Raw genomic sequence first — 5,879 nt, 5'->3', positions numbered from 1 at the left:
CTGTTGTATATACAGAATATATTTCTGTTATTAAAAAATATTTTCTTCACTATGAAGATTGCCCTCGTATTACTTTTTTTCAGTCCATGTGTATCATACTATAGTGTGTTATGTAGTGGCAATATGAAAATCTGTTTCTAACTTATTTATAACATGATGTTGTTTGATCACAAATAGCTACTTTACATGGGTTGAATTAACAAAGTTAAAGGATAAATTTGCTTTCATGGAGTTTGAGTCTTATTTTTGTACATTTGTCAATCATTCTTGTGAATAATTATTCTGTACTTACCAGTTAATTACTGAGAGCTAACAGTGTGTCACTGATTTTGACACGTTCAAAAGAAGTCCAACAAACATATTAGCTAAACTTATTTGGAAGAGAAAACAAAGGTGAACAGTAATATTACTAACCAAGCTGTTGTAAGCATCCATCACAGTATACAGACTTCCTGTTCTAACTTTGACCTACTGTAACCCTGTCTCCAAATAAGTATGTTCATTCACTATTACTGCTAGTTCCTTTAGTCAGTGAGCAGGTCTAGGTCCGTATTTATCAAATTGCTACTCACAAATTTAAGAATGAAAACTATTAATCAAATTTCTTTTGACCTCCAGATGTGTGTTCAGTTGGTTCAGAGAGGATCCTAGATGAGTGCCGAGTATGCCTCTGTTATCTGTCATTGGTCATGAAGCAGTATCATTGAGAATAGAGGTGTTTTAGCCTTTTATTTGTATTTGAACATTTGAAATAATGTTACACCTCTTTTTTTCTACTTATTTTTATATTTATCATGGGTGCACACAAACAAGAATAAATCTGGCAATTATTTTATTTGTAGTCACTTTAAGCATCCTCATAGTCTGCACTCAGTAAATTCTCCTTATATGATTTCTCTGACATATCTTGTCTAATAGTAGACTGTCTAAAAAATACACAAAAATGAAACAAAATTAAGTATGATGTCATTAGTTCACTTCATCATATCAAGTCACCCAAATCAAATACACCTACAGGGTTGGGTGACCCACAGGTGCATGCTGGGTCTATCTGACCTGCTCATGGTGGATCCTCCTGTAGTGACTTCTATGATCGCTGTGAATCTTCTACCATCAGTGAGGTATGTGACCTGCCAGCTGTTTTTGACTGTTAGTCCTTGTTACAGCTGATGAGCTCATTCACATCAAACTGTTTGAAAACTTTGAGGAGTGCAGTGGGATCAGAGAGGCTGATGGACTGTGTTTCTTATGCACTGAGAATGAATGAGCGGAGAAGCTGAACATAGAACAGATTGTGGAGGACTTTGCAGAGCACAGACTCACAGAATGCTGTTCAGTGAGTACAACAACAAACTCACTGATGGTTGCAACTCTCCAGAGGAGAATGTCAGTAAAGTGTTGTATGGAGACTGTCCTCTCCAGAAAAACAACACAATGGGTTATAATGTCAGTCGCCAAAAATGTTTGAGTGACAGACACCATCTTGTGGCTGTAGTAATTATGACCCGGAGAGGTGGTGCAGTTCAGATGACGTCTATATAAGGTGACAAATTTCCATATTCAGAGGTGGCGGGTTGGGTGGCTGGTTAGATCCTAATTTGCAAAAAGTGGACTTTGCTGCAGGAGACCGCTGTTCGCTTCCTGTTTCAAATTGTGAATCGGGATCATGAATACCGGACTAAAAATCGCGCCCATTCAGTCCTATAGGAATTGCTCGGCTGGCGCATATGCCAAAAAAAGTTTCTAGTTTCCAGGTTTGCTTCCGTGTTGTGCGGCCCACTGAATATGTGCAGTAGTTTTTCCCCCGCTGGCCCCACCCGTGAGTTCCCACTCGGCCCATAGACTTTACACTGTGATGACATCACAGATTTTTAAATGGCTTTTCTTGGCTCGAGGAAAGTTTTACAAATATAAAACCTCCATGGATCAAAAGTTCATAATAGAAAGAGTCATATTTGACGTTGTTTGCAGTTCGAGGTGTTTTACCGACGTCTCTTTTACAATGGTATTCTATGGGGAAAATGCTTTTTGGGCCATAGGGGGATTTTTTGCTGCAATACTGCGAGTGACCACTGGGAAAAACTGTCTCCAAGGCTGAGTGGCAGCGCCCTATCCAGCTGTTATTATACATCTATGGTTGGGACAGTTTTTTTTAAAACCATAACTATGATCGCCATGATGTGTCCTGTTGCCATGACAACGAAAGTTGCTTAATTTTAAGGAAGTAGTAACTTTAACCCACACCACGTTTCAAGTGATCATTGTAACCAAAACCATGATCTTTCCCTAAACCTAACCAAGTGGTTTTTGTGCCTTAACCTAACCAGCGTTGTCACATCATTATTTTTTAACAGTGATATATAACGGTTTTGGAAAACACAGACAGATGATGTTGTCATGCTGATGACTGCTGATAGAGGTGCCTGGTTAGAAAACGTTCTGAAAATGCTTCTGTGTGTCGCTCTGAAGTGCAGGTCAAACAACCTATTTGGTCATTTAATTTGGAGGACTTGTTGGATGTATGTGTGTGCATGTGAAGTATGTGTTGTGCAAAAACTCTACTGACACTCCTATTACATTAATATGTGTTTTTGTGTCGTTCATGTTGTTTATAGGCATATGGATTTATGTAACTTAATAATGCTTGCTGCAAAGTGTAATTTATTGTTAGTTTAAGGGCTCTGCTACTGATGCACTTTACTTTGTATCCTAAATGTGTTCTTTCATTTAATAGTTCTATCATCTAACATCATCATCATATATAACACTTTTTCTTCACCTCCCTTTAAAAATGTAAGGCAGCACCTGAGCTACATTTTACTTTTATCTAACATTTTTACATAAGTAATCCCTTTACCAAAACAAATAATACTAGCCAACATTCTTCATATACATCTTTTATTGTTGCACTTATCTCTTTAGTACTTGCATGAGTAATACAAAGTGAAAAGTCCCTGCATATTTAGTCATAAAGAGCTCAATAAGCCCAAAACGCCATGGCAAGGTCATTTCACAGGATGTTTAAACATCAGCAAGCAATTCTTGAGATTTGTAAGCTATACTTTAACAATGAAGCATACAAACATGAAATGTAAAACAATGCTGTTTAAGATCAGCCGAATCTAACATCAAGAAAGTACCAAGCTCTTTATAAGCTGCTTTTCAGAGTAGCTGGAATTATCAAGGCTGTAAATAAACATTTCTTCTTTACCAAAATCAGCATACACCAGTGTTTATACTTAAGAAAATTCCCTTTGGAAATGACTTGTATGTGGGCATGAAACTCATAATAAGGGGAAACACAAAGAAAATTGTTCCAAAATGAATACTGGGCTACAAATGCCACGTTACATAAAAATGGAAATAATTGCTGAATTTTGGAAAACAAAGTCAGAATTTGAACATTTACAAGAAGTATATCAGATTTTCAAATATGTATTATACTGTAGCTTCACTCTATATAGTGTAATTGAACTGCCATTCATAATGCTATTGTATAGAGAATTAAATATATCAATTTGTAAAAACTATTTCATCATTTGGAGTTTCCACAGCACTGATGTGAGAATTCAGACAATGTAAGTCCACATTCCCCATAGTCTCATTGGTCCACTAGTTTTGAGCACTGTGACAGCATTGTTCACAAATACCTTTACTTGGTATGGATTGTCCTACGGTCATAGAAAATAATTTGGAGCTAGTTCAGGCAGACAACTCAAATGTTTCTATGTATCAGTCAGGGAGAGATAAAACAGAGAAAAGAAATCAGTGTTTATCTTTATTCTCAATAAAATCTTGACATTCATCATATGAGTTGCCTGACGGACTTTTTTTTTTTTTTTTTTTTACAGTAATGAGGTATGAGTATAATTTATTTTTTTTATAATGTGCTGATTAATGCCCATCCAGCTCACCCTGAAATATCATTTGCAGCAAAAAAGCATAGTACGAAAATACAATTAATATACACTGAGCAATGTAGCATTTGCTTCATAAAGACATACAGTAACATCAAAATATGTTTTCAAATCTGATTTACATTTATAATGTCAAGAAAGGTTTAGCAAAGAGTTGACTCAACAATACATTTGTCTAACATTCAGGCATCAGCAAAAAACCTGTCTCACAAATACTTTCAGTTTACTGTCAGAATACTGTCGGCTTTTATGTAAAGGATAAGTTTGGATTTCATACAACAGCCACATGCCATATCTATTTTGAAAGAGTTATTGGTCATTGTAATCATTCCTCCTGTCTGTACTGTTTGTGAAGTTATCCTCTTAAGAACTGTAAAGGACAAAATCTACAGTCATTATTCTGTGCGAAAATGCAGTCTAAAGTTCAGCCAAACACAAAAAGTGAACGGGATATTTTCACCGACTTTTTTGGTGCAAAATTCCTGCTTTATATTTCCCAGTCTGTTCCTTGGTAAGCCAGAGTCGAGAGATACTTCTGTAGTGTGCAGTTGCAGATAGATTTGTTGCTGGTGTTGTTCCAAAGTCGGTTACCTAAGGCTTGATTAATCAATCATTATTTTTATATTAGCAAAGGATCAAATGACTATGAATAATATGAAAGGTGTCACTCATAGTTATAAACCCACAGACAGGCCTGCCAAGTTTTGACTTCTGCTTGGAGTGAAATTTGTTCCGGTCCGGAGGGGTCTTATCTGAAAGTCTATTTATCATTGTGTATTGGGCTCTGAGCGCCTGAGCACCTGAACACCGGAGCACTCGCTGCTGCTGCTGCTGCTCTGCTAAATGCGCCGCTCACACTATGCTTGTGGTCTAGGCACAGGGTAAAAATCACAAATTTTACATTGGAGGAAAAAAAAGATGAAAAGGCATGTGTGGTGAGAAAAAAAGCAATTTTACTTATTTTGGGATTCTCAGTGTGAGTGTGTGAACTGGTTGATATGCATGAGTCTCATGGTCAAAGTGTGAGACTTGGCAGCTCTGCACACAGAGAACTTGCAGGGAACTTCTGCACAAGACCAGGACACACTGTAAAATCTTAGTTCATCATAAAATTAATTAGACTGCCTAGGTTGAAGATATCACTTAATTTGTCAATCTCAGACTACGAAAGCCACATATTAGCTTCCGCTGAACTTCTTGATCCCTACTTCTTACAGTGTAGTCATTCTATGAAGGAATCATTTCACAGCCAGTATAGAGAGAAGAATGATATGTTCCAATAACACTTTCAACATACAGTATGCATGGCTAGTAAATATGGTAATAAAATAGACCTGAAAAAATCAAAACCTATCCTTTGATACTAACCTTGTACCCTACTTAAGGCCCAATCAGAAATAAAGAGACTCTATAAAATCTTTTTATTCTACTGGCAGTTTTTTGTTTTTGTTTTGTTTTCTGTGCTTCAGGATTGGACCTTTTTAAAATGTTATATGCATCCATATGAAAAGCATAATCCATAATTATACATGCAGTTATTAAAGATTATTGCATGACAAATTAGCTGATAACTTGAGTTTGCCACAGTGGAGTGCGTTATTTTTTTATAACTGCACTGATCAGGATGGATTATCTCATTTAAACCATGGTGACTTGCCACAGATCCAAATTCCAAATTGTTAGTTCATTATTTGGTGGAATATGCTTTTTAAATGGAAAGAGTGTGTTGGCACTGTATTACTTTGCTACTCCAACGAGTAGAAGAAGCTGTAGCCAGAGCTGAAACCAGCAGCCTTCCAGCTATCGATGTTGATTTAAAACGCTGATGTGGACATGTGAGAGCTGTGTGGGAAAATAATACCACCCTCCCACCAGAATCAAGTGTTATCCATCTGCATGGTATAATAATGTGAGTATTTCAGTGGGGTTACAAACATTCTCATTGTCTTGCTATTTTTGCCC

This window comes from Thunnus maccoyii, chromosome 21 (assembly GCF_910596095.1).
Source record: "Thunnus maccoyii chromosome 21, fThuMac1.1, whole genome shotgun sequence".
In the NCBI taxonomy this organism is placed as follows: Eukaryota; Metazoa; Chordata; class Actinopteri; order Scombriformes; family Scombridae; genus Thunnus; species Thunnus maccoyii.
This window is presented reverse-complemented; position numbering follows the sequence as displayed.